This window comes from Sminthopsis crassicaudata, chromosome 2 (genome assembly GCF_048593235.1).
Source record: "Sminthopsis crassicaudata isolate SCR6 chromosome 2, ASM4859323v1, whole genome shotgun sequence".
In the NCBI taxonomy this organism is placed as follows: domain Eukaryota; kingdom Metazoa; phylum Chordata; class Mammalia; order Dasyuromorphia; family Dasyuridae; genus Sminthopsis; species Sminthopsis crassicaudata.
In genome coordinates this window covers 249,182,198-249,206,021 of record NC_133618.1, presented here as the reverse complement: position 1 = coordinate 249,206,021, position 23,824 = coordinate 249,182,198, and the positions used below count along the sequence as shown (strand labels likewise).

General features: G+C 34.9%; 1 protein-coding gene across 3 annotated transcripts in view; it reads right to left on the bottom strand.

Moving 5' to 3' along the window:
- CDH4 (cadherin 4) overlaps nt 1–23,824 on the bottom strand; it is a 1,236,924-nt gene that overhangs the window by 955,476 nt on the left and 257,624 nt on the right. The window lies entirely within an intron of this gene.

Below are 23,824 nucleotides of genomic sequence, written 5' to 3'. Positions count from 1 at the left end.
TTGCTAGAGATTTTCAAAAGTAGATTGATGACTGCTTGTCAGTATTGGTTTTTTATTATTTTTTTTTGTTTGTTTTGGTTTGTTTTGGTTTTGGTTATTGTTGTTCAAGCACAAGTTAGATTAGATTACTTCTGAGGTCATTTCTAGTTCTGATATTCTCCCAATGATATGAGTTTCTTGGATATAGAAAGAAAGATATGCATTTTTATCAGTTGCAAAGAGCTCATACAACTTCAACATATGGCTTCAAGATCTATTCAAATGTCATAATCTACTAGTTTAAGACTCCTTGAAATAGAGAATAATAAGGAGATATTGACCCTGCCCTGAGGAGTTGGTGGATCAATTTTAATCACTGCCCTTATGAAAAAATAATTGAATATCAAAACTGTAGGAGCCCATAGATAATATCTTGGCCAAACTTTTCATTTTATGAATGAGGAAGAAGCAGAGATACAGAGAAATGAGGCATTATTCAAGACCACATAGAAAGTTAGTATCTGAGCTAAGACCTGAACTCAGGTTAAAAACCCCTTGCATTGTGATGTGAATGAAATGCTATTACTGAATTGCCTATAGCAACATTTGTACCCAAGTACATACCTGGATGAGAATCAACGGGGATATAGAGTCTAGAGTCTAGACCATATACTTTTATAATTAATAAAGCTTTTTATTGGTCTCTAGTTTAAATACATTTAATGTGTATTCAACAAAACTATAAGTTCCTCAAGAGCAAGGACAGTGCCATATATTTTCCTTATAACCTTCCTTGAATCTAACAAATTTCTGGAAACATTATGATTATTTTTTAAAAAGAAACATAGGATTTAGACAGTTAAATAGACTTTAAAAATCATCTAGTTCAGTCTCTTCAGAGACTTAGATACCTGGTTAAACAGCTTGGGGAATAAATGTCTGGCATAATGTACTCATCATAATTATATCTATCTAGTAAATACAATTCTACCTTCTAGTACGTGGCTTGCATAAGTTATGGTTGCCAATATTATTTCTGAACTATGCTTTCAAAAGCAAGGGATATAAGGGAATGAATTCACCTCACAGTTTCAATGGATACAACATGTCTCTTCTATTTGTTTCTGAAATATGAGGTATTCCATTAGCTATTTGCATAAAAAGAGAAAAAGCTGTCATGCTGCCTAGACTAGCCCACTTGCCTACCAACTACAACATCATTGTAGGTGTCACAAAGAATTTTCTATATGAAGCAAATAAATGCCCTCTGGTCAAAAAACTTGATAAAAAGGATATTCCTACAGAGATTCAGCAGGCAACTACTTAGTCAGAAATTAGACAAAATAAGTGGCAATAATCATAGAATAATGCCAACAGGGAATAAAATAGAGTATTTTTTTTCTGTGAGCATTACTCACAGACACAGAAAAGACCACATTCAGGTAGTCCTTGGTTCATTTTTGGTAAAAATGATGGTGTCAAGGTGTACTTCCTTCATGAATCACATGGAAAGTCTTTGCGTCTAGCAACTGGTCATTACTAAGTACAGTGACCTAGCAAAATGGTGGCTGGATAAATGGAAAACTAATGCACTTGACATTTCAGGAGAACCATGGGATATGTTTTTCTCCTTCTCTCACCCTGAAAATGAATGCACAATGTTGAGTTGCTGGTGAATGCTGGGAGAAACAGTCCTAGTTTCTTTGAAAATGTCAAATTTAACAGCATGGGGAAATGTCTTTTGAATCAGAAGATGAGAACTCAGGGGAGTTAAATTAACAGCATAGCACAACATTTTACCAAGTAATAGGACCATATTTTTTCTTTTATGGGACACTGCTCAGGGCAATATTTAATCTCTTGAGTTTAATGAACTTTTAAAACTACTCAATAAATACTCAAGGCCATGACAAGTACTGTCACAAGATAAATTCAATCCTACTTCAATGGACTATATCATTTTTGTTATTAAAAAAGGTTAATTTTAATATTTAAGGAACATGGTTCTTAGTAAAACAATATCAGTGCTTCATACATTTCAGTAAAATGGTTCACCATGACTAAACATACTAAGTAGAATTTGCTTTCAAAATGAGAGCATCCAATGAACTTCTGTTCCTCATGACATTTTGAATACTGAGGGAAGATGTGCTAGTGATTCATTCCACTTTATCCAAGTATGGGATAAAATAAGTTGAAAATCCAACTGGAAAGCCAGGGATAATTGTACATTTCATCAGTAAATTGTTGTTCTTGCTGCTAATAATAATAAGTAGTAGTTGTGGGAACAGTAATAATAATAGTTGTAGTAACAGCGTTACTCTACCTGTGGCTTCATTAGTCAGGATATTTTTTGTACATGAAAATTCTTTCCACTCATATGGATAGATAACTGTAATTTATAGTCTTAGAAAAAGGCCTGGGATTGCTCAAAGTTTTAGTAACTTACTTATTGTCACTAAACTAGTCAATAGCAAAAATGAATCCAAGAATTACTTATTCAAAGGAATGTCCACAGGTCTCCCTGTTTTGCTTCCTCAGTACATTAATAAGTTTTGTCATCTAGAAGCCTGGGACCCAAGATAAAGTTGATATGAAAATTTCTCAAGATCCTACAGAAAAAGAACATTTAACTCACTTGTCTGATGCTTAATGAAGAGACCCCATTAACCTTATAATTAAACTCTAAGTCTTTGGTGGGAAAAAAGTCATAACTTAAGGCTTCAAATAACCTATATAGAGAGCTGGAAAGTGAATAAAATGAGGCCATCCATCTTTTGTACATATTATAATTATGTCTTTATCTATGTAAGTATCTATATGCACACTGAATTATAAAAATATCTTGGAGTATGTATATGTGTTTCCATTAGCCTATGGATAGTGTTGTGCTAAATGGGGCTGGGAGAGTCTAATGCACATATATTTCTAGGAGAAATAATTTCTGAGATTTAAACTCTTTTAAAGTGCCCCATCTCTTGGTGCTTTTCAAGGAAGATGATAGCAAGTGTTTCTTCATTACAGTCAAACTGGAAACAGTATATAAGTTTAGGAGATGTCCTTCCACTGTCTTTCTCATATCCTAGTGACTGTTAGGTGGGTCTGTCCATGTAAAGCATCTTCACAATTTTCATAAAAAGAATATTCTGCTTATGTTCCCCAAGGGGCAGAATACAGTATGATGAATGAAATTTATATTCACTGAAGAGGAATACACATACACACACACACACACACATGATTTTTAGCCCCTTAATTTCATCTGCTTAGGGAATGGTTGGTGAGAGAAATCCCTTTATCAAAGTTGGTCAGCAACTGTTCACAATTTATAGCCATTTGTAGTCCTAGAAAATTGACTGGGGACATTAAGAGATTAAATGATTAGCTGAGGGTCACAAAACCAGTGTGTTAGAAGTGGGATTGAAGTCAGGCATTCATTATATTCATATTCACTTTCTGTCTGTCTGTCTGTCTAACTAATTCCTCCTTCTCTATCTCTTCTTCTAATTCTCTTTTCCTCTTTCTCTCTTTCTCTCCCCTCCATTCCTGAGTGTGTATATATGTATGTATGTATATATACATATATACATACATACATATATATATAATGTATATATATATACATATATATATATATAAAATCAAAATTTAAGAGTCATCCACTGTTTCTTTTTCCACCAAGTGCCTTATGCCAGAGGTTATTTGTCCTGAAGGATTATAAGAAGAGATTTCAGATTTACAGAGAATTCATTTCACTACTTCTGAAGTTCGATAAAGAGAATAACTGTTTTTTTTAGGGGACACAGGAGGTTGTCATTCTAGTCCATTACAAGGTGTCATAGCTAATCAGTCACCAACAAAAAACTGCTGGAATTCTCTGCAGGCTTCTGTCAACAAGCCAGTGGGGTCACCTGCTTACACTTAGATCTTTTCTTTTTTTTTTTTTTTTTTTAATCAGCTACAATGGTCAGGTTTAATACATTTCCCCTTAATAAAGCTTCTCAGAACCTTTTCCTCCCTCAATGATGCTGGTTCATTTATTTGGATATGTAGATACATACTTACATTGCAAAGAGAGGAAGGTAGGAGGGCTCAGTGATTCTCCATGGACTATGATCATGGATAGAAGAGCATATCAAGAAGTGGCAGAAAGTAATAGGTAGCTTCAGTCAAGTTGGTGCGTTAGTGAAACATACCCCAGCCAAGTCCTTTTTAACATCTACCAGGTTCAAGATAGTATGGATAGCACTGCCCCATCACTTTCCTCCATCATAGAAGGAAATATCTGCATCCTAACCCAGCCACAACAAGAATCACAGCAATCAAGAATGTCTGGTTCTATAGAAATTTCCCAGTCTCTCTTCTCTCTTATGATCCCACATGAGATGTTTATTCACTGTGTTATTTTAAGTATTAGGTTTTTGTTTTGTTTTGTTTTGGTTTTTTGTTTTGTTTTGTTTTTCGTAAATTTGGAATAGTAATAATCATAACAAAAACAACAATAATAGCAGCTAGCTATTGGAATTACAAAGCATTTTGCAAATACTGGTTTTGCTTTTATTCTCAAAAGGGGGGTAGGTACTATTGTTATCCCCATTTTATAGATGAGAAACTGAGGTAATTAATCAATAAGCAAATATTTATGAAATACTTAATCTGTGACAGATACTGTGCTAAGTGCTAGGAATACTAATCTTAAAAAAAGGCAAAACACACAGTTCTTGCTCTTAAGAAGCTTACAATCAAATGGGAGAGACAATTTGCAAAGAAAAAAAAGAAATATATATATATATATATATGCACAAAGCAAGTTATTTACAGGATAAATAGATGATAATAAAGAGAGGAAATCACTGGAATTAAGAGGGGTTTGGGAAGCCTTTCTGTGGAAGGTGGAATTTAAAGGAAGCCAAAGACACGAATGAATACAGTAGAGGACTAGGGACAGAAATTAAGTGACTTGCCCAAGATTATATAGTTAATAAGTAGGTAAGGCCAGATTTAAGCCCAGATCCTTCTAATTCCAGGTCTAGTACTCTATCTACTGCAGATATTATATTTGTTTTCTTTCCTCATGGAATTATTGATAAGGATCACATGTTATAATGCCCATGCAGCTGTACCATCCATATGGAATATTTTAAAAATGATCTTAAAGGGTTGTCGATTTCTATTCTTTGATCTATACTTCAAATAGCTGCCAGAATGATATAAGCACGTGCACACACACACACACACACACACACACACACACACACACACACACACACATTATTTATTTATTTAAAACTTAAATGCAAAAATAAGAAGAAACAAAATAGAAAAAGAAAGAAAAAGAACAACACAAAATTCAATGTCATGTGCCTAGCTTAATGTGAGAGAGGATTCAAAATATGTACCATTACATTTCCATTTAAAGAAAGCACATATAATAATAGAAGACATTGTATTCATAATTGTTCTTCTTTTCTTTGCTTTCTTATAGGTTTTCTTTTGTTCTTGGCTGTGTATGTTTTTTTAAATACATTTATTAACTTTATGCTTTTTCTCTCTTCTTCCCTCCACCTTCCCTAATCAGTTTACAGTTAAGCATGGATATATTTACGTATGAGTATAATTGTGTGTGTGTGTGTGTGTATATACATATATATATATATACACACACACATATACATATATATATACACATGCAACACAAAACCCTACAAATATATATATATACCTAAGTACATACACACATACACACCCATACATATTATATATACTCTCTTATATTCACATGTGTATACAAACACACATAGACAAATATCTAAAACAATAGTAATATAGCTAACATATAATGTAGATTTCTCTCTTGACTGAATTTTTTTTAAAGTTTGCCATCGATATTAATGATTGCTATCCAATTATTTTTAAATGCAGGATTGTCATTGTTACTCTTTTCCTCAGAAATCTGCAGTGTCTCCCTATTATTACCATTGAATAAATCTCAGATTTCTTTCCCATGCATTCAAAACCCTCAAGTTGCTGACATCCTAGTTTTCTAAGCTTGGATCATATTACTCATTGAAATTATTCATTAAATGCTGACCAAATGCAAGTTATTGGTCCAAAGGATAGGAAGACAAATATAACACTGACCCTTGTCTCAAAATTTACATTTTATTAGCAGGGAAAGGGCATGTGCACATATAAGTTTGTCACAAGTTACAGAAGTGAAGGAACAAAAAAGAAAGATCCAAAGTATTCTAAGAAAGTTTGAGGAGGAGAAAGTATGTCAATATAAGAAAGGTTTGATAGAGGCCACGAAATCTAAAAATACTACCTATAGCATCTTTTAAAAAAACATGAATCTCACAATTGATATAATACTTCTATGTATTTGATTTTCCCATGATGTGTGTATACACCCTTCACTTATGTGGGACAAAAATCTATCCATCCATGCCTTCTAATTGTGTGGACTTCTTGTCCAGGTCTTTCTATGAATCCTCCATAGAGAAGGTAATTAAATATAATGTTGCTTGAAAATTGCATTAGATACCTTGGATTACAGTTAATATATGGGGTATAAATATCTTCTCTTCCTTCCCCAGTTCATTCTCCAGCCACACAAGTGTGACATTAATATTCCTCAAACACATATCATATCACTCACCCACCTCCATCTTCCATTTTAAAATATTTAATCCTTAATGTTTGTAGGATAAAATACAAACTACTTAGCTTGATATTTAAGGTCTTCCACAATATGGATCCCACTGACATCTATGATCTTCATCTATATTATTCTCTTTTACATTCATGTACCAGCCCTACTGGCTTCCAAGTTTGCTGTTCATCATATAATGTCTTATCATCTGCCTCCATTCCTTTGAAAAAGTTTTTCTTCAAACATTATTAGAATACTCTGCCTTTACCTCTCCATTTCTTGGAATCCCTACCTCCCATCAAGTCATAACTCAGCAGCCATCTCCTATATTTCTATTTAAGAAACATTTATTAAGTGCCTGCTATGTACCAGGTACTGTGCTAAGCATTATACATATAAAAAAGGTAAAAGAGAATTCTATACCTCAAGGAACTTACAATCTTATAAGGGAGAGAACATGCAAATAACTATATACAAAGCAAGCCATATGCTAATTAAATTGGAAATGATCAAAGGAGGGAAAATATTGATATTAAGAAGATTAAAGGAAGACATCTTACAGAAAGTGGAATTTTAGTTGAGACTTAAAGGATGCCAGGGAGATCAGTCATTGGAGTACATGATGGAGAGTATTTTAGGTATGGTGGTTAAAAAACAAAACAAAACAAAACAAAACACAACCCAGAATTGAGAGATGGAATATCTTGTTCATGGAACAGCTAGGGTAGCAGTGTCACTATATTGAAGAATACATTTAAGACTAGAAAAGTAGAGAGGACTACATTATGAAAGGTTTTGAATGTCAATCAGAATATTTTAAATTTTCTCTTAGAGGCAAAAGGAATTCAACTGAGTCGATTGAGTGGAGTTTATTAAGTGGAGGTTGGGGGTCTGTATGACACAAAGAGAGCTGTGCTTTAAGAAAATCACTTTATGGCCTGATTGGAGTGGGAAAAGAGTTCAGGCACCAATCTACTATAATTCACTAATAGTAATCAAGACATAAGGCCATCAGAATCTGCATTCAGTGAGGAAGAGAAGGGGATATATTCAAAACTTGAAATTAACAGGCCTTGGCAATAGCTTGGATATGGAGTGGTGGTGGTGAGAGATAGTAAGGAATCAAATATGACTTTTAGGTTTCATGACTGAGGGACTAAGAGGATGTTCTTCTCTACTCCATACATGGATGAGGTCCTGAAGCCTGAATGGTTTGAAAAGGGGTAAATTTCAGAGTTGATGTCATCTTATAGGATGAAGAGTTTTCAGAAATTGTGATAACCAGAAAAAGAGACAAGTAGGAGATGATGAAAATTCCTCGGGTGTTCTATTCAAATGGTATCTGGAAAGAGCTCTCCAATGTCTACTATACAATCTCTTAAACAAGTTTGAAGTCTATTTCTGGGTCAGAGTGCTGAGGAATATGCATTTCAGAAGTGATTTCACTATACACACACACACACACACACACACACACACATATATATATATATATATACACACATTTACCTTCATATATGTGTATTATATATGTGTGTGTGTGTGTATAAACATAAAAAAATATGTATAAATAGGGAAATAGGGGGCAGTAAATGGCGCAATAAATAGAGTACCAGCCCTGGAGTCAGGAGGATCTGACTTAATTCTGGCCTCAAATATTTAACACTTACTAGCTATGTGACCCTGGGCAAATCACTTAACCTTAATTGTCTCACCCCAAAAAAACCCCTCCACACCAAATATGTATACATGATAGCATACACATATGATATATAATGCATGTCTACATACCTTTATATGTATATAAAAGGATATCTTATATGCGTATATAAATACATATAATATCTATTTATCTATATTTATCTCTTTATATGGTGTATACTTGCTGTTGAGTAATTTTTTCAGTCATCTCCAACTTTTTGTTCCCTCTTTTGGGATTTTATTGGCAAAGATACTAGAGTGATATGGTAGCTCCTGCTCCACCTCATTTTATAGATGAGGAAACTAAGGCAAATAGGAGTAGGTGACTTTCCTAGGAACACACAGTTAGTAATCATCTGAGAATAGGATTGAACTCCCCAAAATGAATCTTTCTGAGTCCATGCCCAGCCTTCTATCCACTGTGCTACTTAGGTACTCCATATAGTATATGTAGATAAGCATATGTGTTATATATTTATCCCTTCCCCATCATGATTTATATATATCATGGTTACAATATATCATGATATTGATATGTTATGGCACAGCATCAGAAATTGCATGGAAATTTGGGGGGAATTGTGTGGAAGCCATAGATGATATGCAAAGGCTAGTAAATGACACGGAAGAAGTTAGAAATGCATAAATTACATGTAAAGTATTGTATAATATCAACCAAAATTTCAAAATAAGTATCACAATGCCCCAAAAAGAAAAAAAGAGAAAATTTAGAATTCTTCTCTGATACAAAGAGAGTACCCCAAAATTACATTTTCCAGATCACAGGGTGTCACGCCCCTAACTTCCTCAATGAAGAAGGGACAACTATATATGTAAAGAGGAGAAAAATGGAGAGTGGGAAGAAAAGGATAAGCTGGATTGAGAAATTTTTTAAAAAAGCAATTTATAAAAATATGAATTAGAAGGGAGGGACTTTTTCCTATTAAACTTCTCTCATGTAATTGGCTCAAAAGCAAAAATCAAGGCAACAATTCACATTGATACAAATGTAGAGGTACCCCAGAGAAGTCAAACTAGTGGCTTTCAGGGCTAGAATCCCTTGCCTGTGTATGGAAAGTATAATTTGGAAAATTACTGTAAAATTATTTCTGGGCCACTATGCTATCTTTATCTTTATTTCTCCTGTCAACTAAATGCCAAATAGAAAAAAAAAAAAAAAAAGGAAAAAGGAAAGGTTTATGTATGTATAGGATGCCTTTTCCCCCACTTCAAGCCATCTTTTCTTTTCCTTAAGCCTAAAAATCTTCTTAGTGGCTGTGGCTGTTTATTTCAGGTTGCTGGAGATAGTTATGTGATGTGCTAATTATTTGCACACAGTCCAAAGCAAGCCCCAAATAATTGTCTGCATTTACTTTCCCCCAAAGAATCTGTTTTCTCTACTAATTTACAAAATGGAAACTCTTGATTGGGCACTAGTGATATCATTTGTACAAATAGCCAGTGTCCTAGTGGCCTAGTGACCTTTGAGCAAAAGATTCAGCACTGTTTCTTAAAAAGACAAATTAGAAAGACAGCAGAGAAACTCCAAATTTGACAATTGCTTCTCTGAATATAGAAGTGTCCTTTTTGTCTTGTCTCCTCATTTAAGATCACTTCTATTCCAAGACATGCCAAACTTTTTCTCAGCATGTTTATACCTAGATTTCCAATCTGCTCTATTCAGCTAATGATTAGTGAATACATTTTAGAATCTGTGTTTTGTAAAGGTTTGCCAGAATAAGAGAGGTGATCTTTTCCATAATTCTATTCTATAGGTGTCATAAGTATCTCATCCCATTCCGTTTCTGAGAATCACAATATTTTTATTTGCTTCTCTTTTAAGGAATAGTTCTAATATGAGAATAATACACAGGAAAGATGGCAAAGTAATGCAGAAATGTGAATATCTTTCATTGTAAAAAAAAAAAAGTTATGAGTTCCTTGACTGCTTAACACACACACACACACACACACATACACATACACACACACAGACGTGCACATTGAAATCTTCAAAAGTTGCCCAGATTGTCCCACTTAACAGTTCATATGTTCTTTAAAATGCATATAGTGTGAAAGTAGATTTGGATTTGTGAATGACAGCTTTTTATTAGAACTGCCTTCTAGCCTTCCCAAAGATATTATCTTCCTGTCTCTGCAACATGCCAATGACATTTTGAAGGATTTTGAGAAGGGAAGGTATTGGTGGGTGGGAGAGAAGGAGAGCAAAATTGTGGATTATAGTCCAGAAGTCAGTTGTAGTTTCTGAAAAGTGGTAAGAAATTCCTATTCTTTTGTGAATTTGGCACATGTTGAATGATATGAGGTTAGTGGGCTCAGATAATGTACTTTTACAGGAAAATCAGGATGAGTAGAAGATTATAACTATTAAAGAAGCAAAGCACTGCAAGCTCAACAACAGGAATAAGGGATGAAATAGACACAAGAATGATTAATTTACAAGTAGTGTCCACTCAACCAGTGAGACAATAATAAAGGTATTAATTTGGCTGCAAACATTAAAATGTGTACAGTAAGATGGATTCTTTTAACAGTGCAGTGTGGCATAACCCTAATGCAGTACATTAAAATCATTCATTACAATGAATAAATAGCTTAATGAGATTTGAAACATCTAGCAATCTCCCTGTAAGCTGGGGATGAAGTGAAACAGGCCATAGCCATCAATGAACATAAATTATGCAAAAAGTAATACTTTTAATGTCATCTATTCCCAGGCATTGTTGCTTTTGTTAAATATTCAAAGGTACATCTTTCTAGGACAATATCAAATTAGGTTGTGTAATAAAAAAAAAAGTGCAACAAAATTACCTACCACATCCTAATCTGCATAACTATCTACTTTAAACAAAGGACAATTACAGTCTGATTTTCTTTGAATGATCTCTTCTGGTTCTTAGCTACCTTATCTACTTAAAGCAATTTTTCTTTTTGTTTGATATTCTTGGTGGTGACACTTCACTTCTAAAACTTTGGATGGCAATTTAAATATAGTATGTTCAAGCCTAGGAATATTGAATGCAGTTGGTTCAACAGTGGGAATACAGAAAGAATGTCAGGATGATTTTTTCTGGTAATTTAAATAAATGACATTAATCAAACCATTTTATTTAAATAAAGCATTCCAACATCCCATTCCTTAGGCAAGAACTCTTTTCTCCTCTTGCATTTGAAACTGTGAAGTGAAAAAATTCTTATGCTCTGAGGCAGAAAAAAAGCCTAATCATTTTTACTGCTAAGTTAAAAGATCACTGCCATTCACTGACTTATGAATCCAGGTTAAGTTTTTGGATTTTGTTTAATGCTTTGTCAGTGTGGTCCCACATCCTCCCAATTTATAAGTTAACTTCAATCATGCTGAAAATCATTCCCCTCTCTCTCCTGTTGCACTAGGGTGTTTATTCTTGGAAGTACAGGATTTCTGAATATAGGGCCAGCTGTCTATCAATCAAAAATAATTTATCAAGCATCTGTAATATATCAGGTACTGTGCTAGGTATTAAGTACATAAAAAAAGAATCCAAAACCACACTTATTTATTTGTAAGTTAATTTTTTTTAAAGTAGAGCATTCTTAACATTTTGCAAAAATAGTGAAATTCAAATTTCAAGTATACTTGGTGCTATCAGTTTATCTTCTAGCAGCAAGCCTTAAAAATCTTACCTTTACCCTTCAGCTTTAACATTGAATTACCATGGTATTTCAAAAACCTTTCTTAAATGAATGAAAGTATGAAGAATGTTCAGAACTTGAGTTTCTAAAACAGAAGTTTTTGCAAAGGAATTCCAACCACTTAAGAAACTCTAATAGAATAAATGGGTAGAGTCTGTTTGTCTCACTGAGGGAAAAAATATTTAAAAAACAATGAAACAATCAATCCTTTGTTCTCCTCAGTTTCTATTTCATAATGACTGCCCCTTACGTGCTTGTAAGTGCCACTGGCCTTTCAAGATCTCTTGAATTATTAGTGTGTTTAACATACAGTTTGATTTTCAGAGAAGGAACAGTGTAATGTAGGAATCATGAAGATTAATTTTAAAATACTGTCTACTTCACTTCTGAGGCCTATGACCAAGGAGAAATCATTTAGATTCTATAAGCACCAGGTCATCCTCTAAGACTAAGTTTAAAACAGGTTCTTATCTTCTTGGGATAGAACTATCTATCCCAGGGCTTCTAAATCTGGCTTCCATAAACTTTTGTTTTAAATTTTGTTAACTTAAAATCTAATCGACTTTCTATTTTATGAATTTAAAAATATTATTCTCAGAAGGCATCCAGTGGCTCTGCCAGATTACTTATGGGGTCATAACACCCACAAAAATCCTTTAAAAGTCCTGTCTTGAATTAATAAATTCATAATCTTAGAGCCATTCTCTTCTTCTAGAAGGTCATCAAATGTTGGGATCATAAATTTACAACTAGAATAATCATTGTAGGTTATCAAGTCCAAAAAATTAATTTTACAGATGAGGAAACTGAGGCTCAGTGAAATTAGGTGATTTTCCCAGGATCCCCTTGTTAGTAAGAAGAGGGTACTTATTAAAACACACCCTGAATTTCCTTAATATAAAAAATATCTTTGACCAATCTGTCCCAACTTTTTTTGAGGTTTGAAACATACTGTAGTATGTTTAAAATGTAAGACAACATATTTATTTTAAAATTTAAATAATAAATAAAAATTATATTAAGTTTAGTTTGATATTTTTTCCTGGAAATTTTGTAACAACAAAATGATAATTAATGCACAAATATTTATGAAGTGCTTGCTAAATTCCACATACTATGCTAAGTGGAAATACAAAGACAAAAAAGAAATAGTCCTGTGCTCTACAGGAGCTTACTTTCTATGAGGGGCTACAATATATGTATATATAAGTGGAATAGAATTTATATAAAGTGAATATGCAAATATCCAACAATTAGCAGTTACTTAAAGATAAAGGGACTAGCAAATGGAAAATCAAATTAAGCACAAAGAAACCAGATTTGGGTCCCATTCTAGATATCTCACATTTCTTTTCTTTTGTCCAGGACAAGGCTGGTTTTCCTTTATACCAGACAGAAGTACAAAAATTGCTCTTGCATCACCTGAATGACCATCTTTTATTCTTTGCCTATGAAGTTTAAGGCTTCTGAATTGGTATGGAATCAAGTGCTTGCAGGCAAAACAGATCTGAGAACGCAGGGCACTAAAGTTCCCATTCAGCTAAATCCAATACTGAAGGCCTGGCAAGAAAATTAAGCTGTCAGGACAGTGTGAGGGAAACCAGTGACCTCTGAGCATGTTCTAAATGATGCCAAAGAGGAAGAGAATCCCCAAGATCCTTAGGCTTGTAATGTCATTTGATGATCATATTAATGAGCTTCAGTCTGAGAAATGGAGCACAGAAAGTGGGGGCAGAAGGGAAGGATCCATTGCCCCAAAAAAGCATTGAACTAGAAAGCAGGGAGAGAAGCTGAAAAGTTCAAAGCCAAGACCAGAGGTCAGAAGCAACTGTTGTAACTACTCAGTCATCAGAATAGCATTTGTAATGAAATGAAGGGGCCTGATTGATTTGTAGGGACCCAGGATCTCACACATGTGGTTTCTTCAAAGTAAAGGAGATAAAATAAAAACCAGCCAAGCAAATCATCCCAAAAGTGTTCCAGAAAAGAAAACTGAAATTTCTTTTGCTTCTCCAACCTTGGAAATCTACTTTGTTATAAATGGAACCACAAATCTTCAACAATTACAAAGTACTACTGGTGAAGTATGCCATTCCACTGCTCTTTCTGAATCCTCCAGTTACCGTAGCAACACAAATTAACTGCACTGACTTCTGATAATTTATTGGTGGTAGGTTCTCACTAATATTTTGATCACTTTAAAGCTTCAAGCTAATCTAGCTAGTGCTTATCAGTTGGAAATGGAAATAATTGTACCAAAAACAAGTTTCATAAAGGATGCTATTGACTCATGAAAAATGTCCATCCATGCAGACATGGGTATATCTCTGTTCATTAATGGCACCACTGCATTTCTAAACAAGTATTTGCATAAGAAAATATCTTCAGGGTCAGCTGCTGCTAGCACATTCATGTATTTTTCAAGGGGCTTGGCCCATATATTCTGCATAGACAAATAAAAGAGATGCTCCAACATATTCTCAATCCTATAGTGAACTTTTCTCTACTGCATCCTAAACCTGGCTTTCAATTTGATCTTATTTCATTCATCTAACTCTATCTACCACTATACTCCAACACTCTTATTTTCTTTCTTCTTGGAATATGTGATCTTTTCAAATTCTATCTATTCAAAGGCCTAGTTTAAATCTCACCTACTCCATGAAATGTCACTGATAATAATCATGTATGATATCGTAGAAATTTTAAAGATGGAAGAAACCCGTGAGTCTAAATCCACCATTTTATCAAGGAGAGAATTGGAACCCAGAAAAAAGACTTATTCAATGTTGTATTATAATTAAGTATTGTATCCCAAAGAGACTCTAAGTCCTATTGTTGAGCTATTTTGCATACTACACTAAACTACTGCTAAACTTATGGCAATTTGATAGATAACATTGTAAAACAGAATGACAAACAAAAATATTGTAAAGGAATGTAATTATTTAATTACTTGATTCATCCTGTATTATTAGCCACATAAAATACAGCTATCACTCTAGCGATCCCATTAGTGTTTCAGATCATTTCATTATCTTCCCTCCTCATCCTTGCTTCACACTCTCACATCTAATCCCCTTGCTTTCTAGTTTCTAGCTTTCTAACTTTATTCTTAGTGATCCCCCATCTCTGAATTCCTACATCATACTGTAATTAAAAAATAATTTATTATAACTTAGAAATTACCAATAAATATTAAAATATACATAAATGAAGATAAAAATAAGAATGATGAGAAGCCATAAGTTCTATTATTAACAGTTTTAAAATGTGAATGTTAATTTTAACAAATTCATGGCTAAAACATCCTATAGTTTTCATGTGTCCTTATGAATTAGTTTTCTTTTACCTTGAAATAATCAGTATTCCAGTTTTTATTGTACAATTTAGTACATATATATAATACTGTTGTTTTTCATTTTCATTTCATATCTTTAAATCTTGTTCTTTGAACTAAACTATGACTTCTGTGATAGGGCTTTCCTTATATTAATCCTTATATTTGTTATCTCATATCAATCTATTTGATTAACAAAAAGTGTCTATTAAAGGCCCATTATGAGACTCAATATACTATAGCAAATAAAGTTGACGTCTGACAATGGACAAATCACTTAGAGACTCTAAGTATTCTGAGTGTTTCTTTAAAACTATAAGATATACCAAAAATTCATGTCTAAAATGATAGAGAAAAATGTGCTTATCTAGATATTCTTTATATCAGTGAATTCAAGATTCAATTCTCATCCCTACTAAGTGCCAGAAGTTATTCAAGGAACCAGAGAAAAATGAAAGTCTTCCCTTCAAGGACTTCATACCTAAATAGCAGTAATTCTAAATGTAGAGGCCTTTTAATTTTTTAAATGAGATAATTGTATTTTAAATAATTGGCTTCCCTTGAAATGATAAATATTTTATTTTATAAATTAAAAACTTTATTCTGAGGGTGGAGGACAAAACACAAAAAAATAAAGAAAGCTAACATATAAGATTTTATTTTATATATGTGTATATATATGTGTGTGTATATGTATATCTATATATACATATAGTTATATAGAAACATATAAATATTTTATATACTATATATAGAATACACACACACACACATATATATATATACATACATGTGTAGATAGAGATAGACATACATATATGGACAAGATAATTTGAAAGAGGATATACTAGCAACTAGGGGGATGAGGAAAAGTATTTTTTGAGCTGAACTTTGTAGGAAAAGAGAGCATTATGTCTGCATGGTATTTAGCACATGGTGGGGCACATAACAGGTATTTAATACATCCTTTATTGACTGAACCATTCATAACAAAAAGATTTTCTTAAAGAATACTATTGCATGGTTTTTGTAACCACAAGCCATTTCTGTGCCATCTCTACGCAAGTAATTTCACAGGATTCTCCTGTTACGTGGTCTGCTGGTTCAAATGGTTATTTCTATTTCTCTCTGAATTGAATAGGATGTCCCCTTCCTTCAGAATGATTAACCCCAAAGAGTTTAAACTGAAGCTTACACATATCTAATTCTTCAAGCCACTGAACATTGGTATAAACCACACTTAACATTCATGTTGCAATGTATCTTTTCCAATCATTTTACAATTTATTCATCAGCTAAATCCAAACAACATCCACAAGGCAGGAATTACTATCACTGATTTTACAGTTGACAAAATAGACACAGATATGCCTAGATTTACCCAAAGTCACAAGGCAGATTTGAATACATGTTTAGAATCACAATTCAAAATTTGTGACTCCCTATCTTTTACTTCTGAAGAGGTCAAATAAAACCTTGCTACATCTATTATCTCCCTTCCTCTCCCTTTACTGCCTCCAATCAATACCAAAGAAAGGGCAAAATGATATACAACCTATCATCTCACCTCTTTTATTATCTCTGTGTTTTAAGCAGGTCAATTAGTATCCCCTGGCTTTGGTTTACTCATTTGTAAAATTATGGGACTCAGTTTGTGAAGTTCCTTCTTTCTCTAGGTCTACGATTCTATGAAAATATCAGAATATGAATACTCCTCCCCATCCTTTATAGTGTTCTTTAAGGAACAAAAAAAGAATACTTATTTAGTAATCCATTTTTTAAAAAATCCCTATATCACACAAATAACAATTAAAAAATGGAAGCCCATAGACTCTGAAATGGAAGAGTTTTAAAAGGTATTATAGAAAAACCTGAAATAAAAATACTCTTCATAATATCTTACTAAGTAAGTTCTCAGCTTACTGGCCTCAGCTTAGGCATCCATCAAGGGGAAATTCACTATCTTCTGAAGTCCATTGTGCTTTTGGTAAACTAGCATTATCAAGGTATTTTTTTTTTCCTCTCCTAATATTAAGTTAAAATCCAACTTCCTTTGACTTTTATCCATCCCTGAGGCAACAAGCAAAAGATTACTCTCCCAACAATTAAATGTTTAATTTTTTTATATACACATACATATGTGCCTGTGATTTGGGGGGTTTATTTATTTTGATTTCTTCTTTTTTTAATTTGTATCATAAGATTGAGTCATGAGCTCTAAAACAAAAAAGAGTAGAGAATAGACTGACATAGATAGGGAGGAACAAGTATAATTTCTTGGAAGGAAATATTGAAAACACCAGAGCAGTTCCTGTTACATACATTTCTTGAGTGGAGTCATGTGAACAGTTTCGAGTTTGCTATATATAGAGATGTCCAGTGAGGAGTCCTCTGTTGTTGTTATGTTGGTGGGGTCCTAGGATGATTTGCAGGATAGATACATTTTCTTTTTTTCCCCAAGTAGTTTCTTTATTTTCTTTAGGTTATACCTTTATATTTATTTTTTACATATTTCCAAGTGAATCATTTTGGGAGAGAAAAAATCAGAACAAAAGGGGAAAACTATGAGAAGGAAAAAAAAAAGAAGAAAAGTGAATAGATACATTTTCTTTCTTTTTAAAATAGTATTCTACTTTTTCAATTACGTGTAAAGATTTCAATATTCATTTTTTAAGATTTTGAATTCCAAATTTTCTTTTCTTCTTCTTTCCCTTACCTTCCTTTTCCTTGACAGCAAAAAAAAAAAAAAAAAAAAAAAAAAAAAAAAAAAAAAATTGATATAGTTATCCATGTACAATCATTTAAAATAATTTCCTTATTAGTCATGGTATGAAAGAAAAAATAAGAACAAAAGAGAAAAACCACAAGAAAGAAAAAATGGAACAAAGGTGAAAATAGTATGATTCCATCTGAATTTAGTCTCTATAATTCTTTCTCTGGATGTAGATAGCATTTGCCATCCCAAGATTGTTGGGATTTTCTTAGATTCATATATTACTAAGAATAAAATCAATCATAGTTCATCACATAATCTTGCTGTTAATGTGTACAAATGTTCTCCTGGTTCTGCTCACTTCACTTAGCATCACTTCATGTAAATATTCCCAGGCTTTTCCCAATTTACTTGTCATAGATGCATTTTCACAAATGGGGAACATTGTGACAGTTATATGGTGCAGTGGATAGAGCACTAGCTCTGAAGTCAGGAGAATCTACATCTGGCCTTAGACAAGTAACACTTCCTGGCTTTGTGACCCTGTGTGAGTCACTTAAGCCCAATTGCCTCAGGGGAAAAAAAAGAAGAGTGGGGAATTTTAGGAACCTGATAGAAATTTTCTTGTTCAGAATTAGAATACAATTTAGAAATTGTAAGAGCCTACCAACTTCAATTCTTATCATTACTTTTATTAAGTATGGACTAAGTATCAGGCACTGTGCTAAGGACTGGGAATACAAAGAAAGGCAAAAGATAGCCCCAGAACTAGAGAAGCTTTCAATATGAAAATAAGATAATAAGCAAATAAGTATATACAAATCTTTTATTTAAAACATAAATAAAAAAATAACAGAAGGAACGGGAAATAAGGGGTTGAGAAAATTTTCCTGTAGCAAGTTAGATTTTTAACTGGGAAGTTGAAAGAAGCCAGTGAAGTCAAAAAAGCAGACATGAGGAAAGAAAATATTTCATGCTTGAAGGAAAATAACTGCCTGGATTTGGGAGATAATATGCCTTGTGATTATGGTAGAAAAAAGGGAAGCTTGCATTTTATTTGGTATTTATAACAAAACATAGGATTCATGATTATGGTCCTGGGGAATGAGAACAGTCTTGAAACCTTACTATTGGTCTTTGGGCAAATATATTTGTATTGCTTATTTAAAACATGGAAAACATTATGAAAGATAACTTGTACCTTTAAGGGATCTAAAAAAGGAAAGTACCTTCTTAATACTAGATGAATTCCAATTTATAGGAGCTACAGATTTATTGTCTTATTTAGAAAAAGTGGCTTGATGGTGAAGAGGGGACCCTGAAACTGAAAATCCTTAAAGGAGAAAATCTCCTTCAACTCTGCCTCAATGAGGTACCTTACCCCTAAGGACAAACAGTTTCATGTTTGTTATCTGGGTGGAGTCAGCTCAGTCCTGAAACTCAATGAATTCAATTCAAATTCTAGCCCTAGCTGAAACTCATCTAGAAGCCAACTTGGGACTCCACCCATGGGCCCCTTTTAGCTAAATATCTCATTATAAAAAGAGCCAAACTAAAATCCTGTCTTTGCAGAGGTTCCAAACATGTCATGCCATGCTAAAGGCCTCTGTCCACTTGAATACTCTTTCCAGTGTCAGCCTCTCTTTACCCTCACCTATTTCCCTAACCAGACTTTAACCTTACTTCCAATCCCCATAATAAGCCTCTTTTATCAATCTGGGTTTTTGGTCTGTAAATTCTTTTACAGAGAACTTCTGTGCTGCCAGAAAGGAATCCCCCAAACTCCCTATCCTTGTACTGAATGCCAAGGGAGTGCAGGAGAGCCAAACCTCTCCATTTGGCTCCCTGAACCCCAAATCTGGCACTAGACCTTATCACTTAACTTCCTGACCACCAGAAACCCTAATTTAATTTGGATTCCCTAAATCTAAACCTCATCATTTGGTTCCTGACAGGGAACCCCCAAAACTGGAACCCCACAACTCTGGACACTCAGAACCAATTTGGATTTTGAGCTGTTGGTGCAGTATTCTTCCAGGAAGAATACCTGTGCTCCTTTTGTCTCACTCTATCTCAAAAGGTAGTGGGCACCCAGACTAGGTCTGGGCTGTGGGCCTTATTCCCCCAGAGAGAATATCTGCATTTTCTGGCAAAAAGGCCTCTTTGAGGGGCAGCTAGGTAGCGCAGTGGAGAGAGCACCAGCCTTGAATTCATGAGGACCCTAGTTCAAATCTGGTCCCAGACACTTAACACTTCCTAGCTGTGTGACCCTGGGCAAGTCGCTTAACTCCAGCCTCAAAAGAAAAAAAAAAAAAAAAAAAAAAAGCCTCTTTGCCACACTCTATTTTTAGAGATTGTGGGACCAGGAAATCCGGAACTCTGGACAAGGTAACTGTATCACTGTGTTTAAGTTTTGTTAAAACTGGGATTTGTTAAAACTGATTAACTATTACTGTATGTTTGAGGGAAACTTTAATTATTGCTGTATGTTTGAGGGATTTTTAGGAAATTTAACTAGTCTGTTATGTATAGGAATGGTAATTTGATAATTTCTTTTCTGTGTAAAAAAGGGAGGAAGGAAAGTGATTGATGCTGGTCAGGAAATTTGAAAACTGATGTATTTTTCTTAGGCACTTCTGCCCTGCCCCCTATTACATTAGTTCAGATTGAATTGGAAATTATTTAACTCCTTTCTTAAAATTTACTGGACTATAATTTGCTGGTTATGCTTTAACTTTGAATTTCCTTATTCTGCTGGAATTGCCCCGGCAGACTCAGTTTTGGGGATTATTCTTTAGAAACAACCAGTAATCAACCACTCCTGTTTCTCCACTCCTGTTACCCCAGTTCCTTAATCAGTATTTCAACATTTTGATATCAGGACTCTAATAGTTTGGGGTTGCCTGCCTTGGTCTAACTGCATAATTTGCTCAGAAATCTGTCTCCTAGTACTATCTCCAGGCTCCAGTTTTTCATTCTTTTGGAGTCTCTGACAGATTTGAGGTGCCCCTCTTAGGGAATCAGGACTATCTTGAGCACTGCTACACAGCAGAGGCTGAGTTTAATGCACAAATGACCACAGACCTAAAACTGTCCATCTCTGGCTGAGATTCTCCCCAATTGCAAAGGGTCTGAACAGGGAAGCCTGTGTGTCTCCCTAAATGAGGAATGCTGTTTGATGCTAATAATTCTGGGGTTATCAGAAAGAAACTGGTCCTGGCCATAAGTCCTTGCATTTTTCTAGTTTTAATTTGGTTTATTTGCCTTTCATAGGGTTGATCAAAATTATGGTGCTAAGACCTTCTAGAGGAAGGTAATTCAATGATTTGAATATTCAGAAGAGAGCCAGTGTGGAATGTTATGCCACAGTTCTCTTTATTTTCCTGACTTTATCCTTAATTATCCTGACTCAATCCTGCCTCAGTTTCCTTGCTTCTCAGTTCTGCAAAACCTCCCCTCCCTCTTTATCAGAATACCTGATAAGGATATAAGATCTTATATTTTAGGATATCAGACTGCTTCTCCCCATCCCAAGCTATAGGAATGTCAGATATTGTCTTATCAAGATGCCTCTCCCCATGTCCAGGGTACCTCCCCTGATTATGTCATCTCATCTCCAGTGGCTCACCCCACCCTGTCAGAGTCCTGCTCCTGCTCTCAGTACCATGACTCTGCCCCTGCCTCAATCTATCTCCTGCATCTGAGCCATATGTATATATGTGTTTGAGAACTCTGATTGTTTACTGGATTCTTGGAGATGATAAGTCTCATTTAGCCCTGGGACCAAACCTTGGATCCACTTTGATCCCAATAAATCTCTCCATTTAATAAATTATTAAATACTCTCTAATCTCTATCTTGCTCAGTTTCTCCAGCATTACAACTACCTCAGTTTCCCTAACCTTATCTCTATCTTGCCTCAGTTTCTCTGGTATTACAGCTCAAGGAACTTTTTGTTGCTCTCCTTCTCTAGAGAAGGACAAGGGGCAATAAAACCTGGATACTGTCTAATCAGACAAGGAGCTATTGAATGGAGAATGCTAAAGCTTTTTTTCCCCTAGAAGTCCAGGATTTCAGTCTTTCTGATTTCCCATTTGGTGACTGTTCATGAGTTTTTTTTTTTTTTTTTGTTTTGTTTTTTCCAGTAGTCACCACCCCACCCTTTCTATAGCAAGGTGGAACAACTGGACATCCCGGGACATGGTTGACACTGTCTGAAGTGTTGCTCAGCAGAGTCTTTCCCATAAGGAAAAAATACCTCAGCTTCAAAATTTGAACACTGATTAGATTAACTGAAAGGGATCCAATTTCCCTCCACCCATCAACTCTCTGAAGCCCTTGAAAGGAGCTTCTTTTGCATTTTAAAAGTACTTATTTCTTTCAAATCCTGGGACTGATACCAACACTTCTGCCATCAGGCAAAAGTGGCTAGCCTACAGCACCCACCAGAATTGACCCTTTCAAAGCTGAAAAAAACTCCCAGCCTAATGAGGGACCTGAGACCCACCTACCCCTCAACTTTTTCAGGGGTTCAAGGCTAATATACTAAGGCCAAAACTAGAGGAGCCCATTCTGAGCCCTTGATGCTACAAATAGTTATTGGTTTTCCTTTAATTCTCTCACCTGAACTAAAAAACCTGAGACTCTCAGCTCTTTTCCTCTCAGAGCAACTTCTGCTTCCTGAAAGGACACTCAGAGAGGAGGTGCCTTGTTAAATTAGCAAATCTCTCCCAGACTTAGGCTGGGAACGCTGAAAGTTCATGCTGTAGGTGCCATGGAAACTGTCTGAGGAGGAGCAGTCTCTGTCTTGAATTCAAGCAAGAGGAACATTGGAGGAACTGCCTTTCCACTATGACAGCAAACACCACAGGGGTTGAACTGGCCTCCCCAATGTCCTACTTTCTGGTAGGAATTTGGGGTCTGTCCCTGTTTCCCCTTTTATCCCAGGACAGTCTGAACACCTCGGAGGCCAGTAAGCTGGGTAGGCAGCGCTGCTACTTTGTACTCCCTCTGGCCCCTTCTACTCCTCCCTCACAATGAATGGGGGTAGTTGGGGAAGCACAGGATCTTTGCTTAACCATTTTGGTGATTTTATGTTGAGACTGAGAAACCAATTCTTTGTTTATTTATTTTTGTTTTTAATTACAAAAAAACAAAAAACAAAAAACAAAAAAAAAAACAAAAAAACAAAAAACAGTACTGAGAGGTAAGAGATTTTTAAGAGCTTAAACTGCATTCTTATCTTGATCTGCAGCCCTGAGGGTGGGGGGGGTGGGGAGGGATGACACCTATCCCTACACCCTGCCTCACAGAAGGATCCCTGGCTGTTTTTAATCAAAAGCCTATGAACATCAGTGGTTTATTAAACCTAATAGATATCCAGGCCTTCTGTCTAGCCTGACTCTCTGAGTCCACAACCTTAATCCCTGCCACCCTGACCCAAACCCAGGAGAAATTAGCTTTCCTGGAAATTGGAGTGAAAAGCCTAAACTCTGCTCCTAGCATTTTCTCTTATACTTTTCTTTGGCATTTGATATTGTTAGATGGGTCATCAGCATTCTTAATGCAGCCCACAAACTGGACCTGATGCATTTCCTCCTAAAGGCCCGATTCCCAGATGTTGCCAATCTCAACCCTGGATAACTCCCCACTTTTAATCTACTCCTGAGATCTGTTTTCTCTAGGCTTCAACCTTTGGATTCTCAACTGCCTTTCAGCCAGGAGAACATAGTATGACTGACTGGGG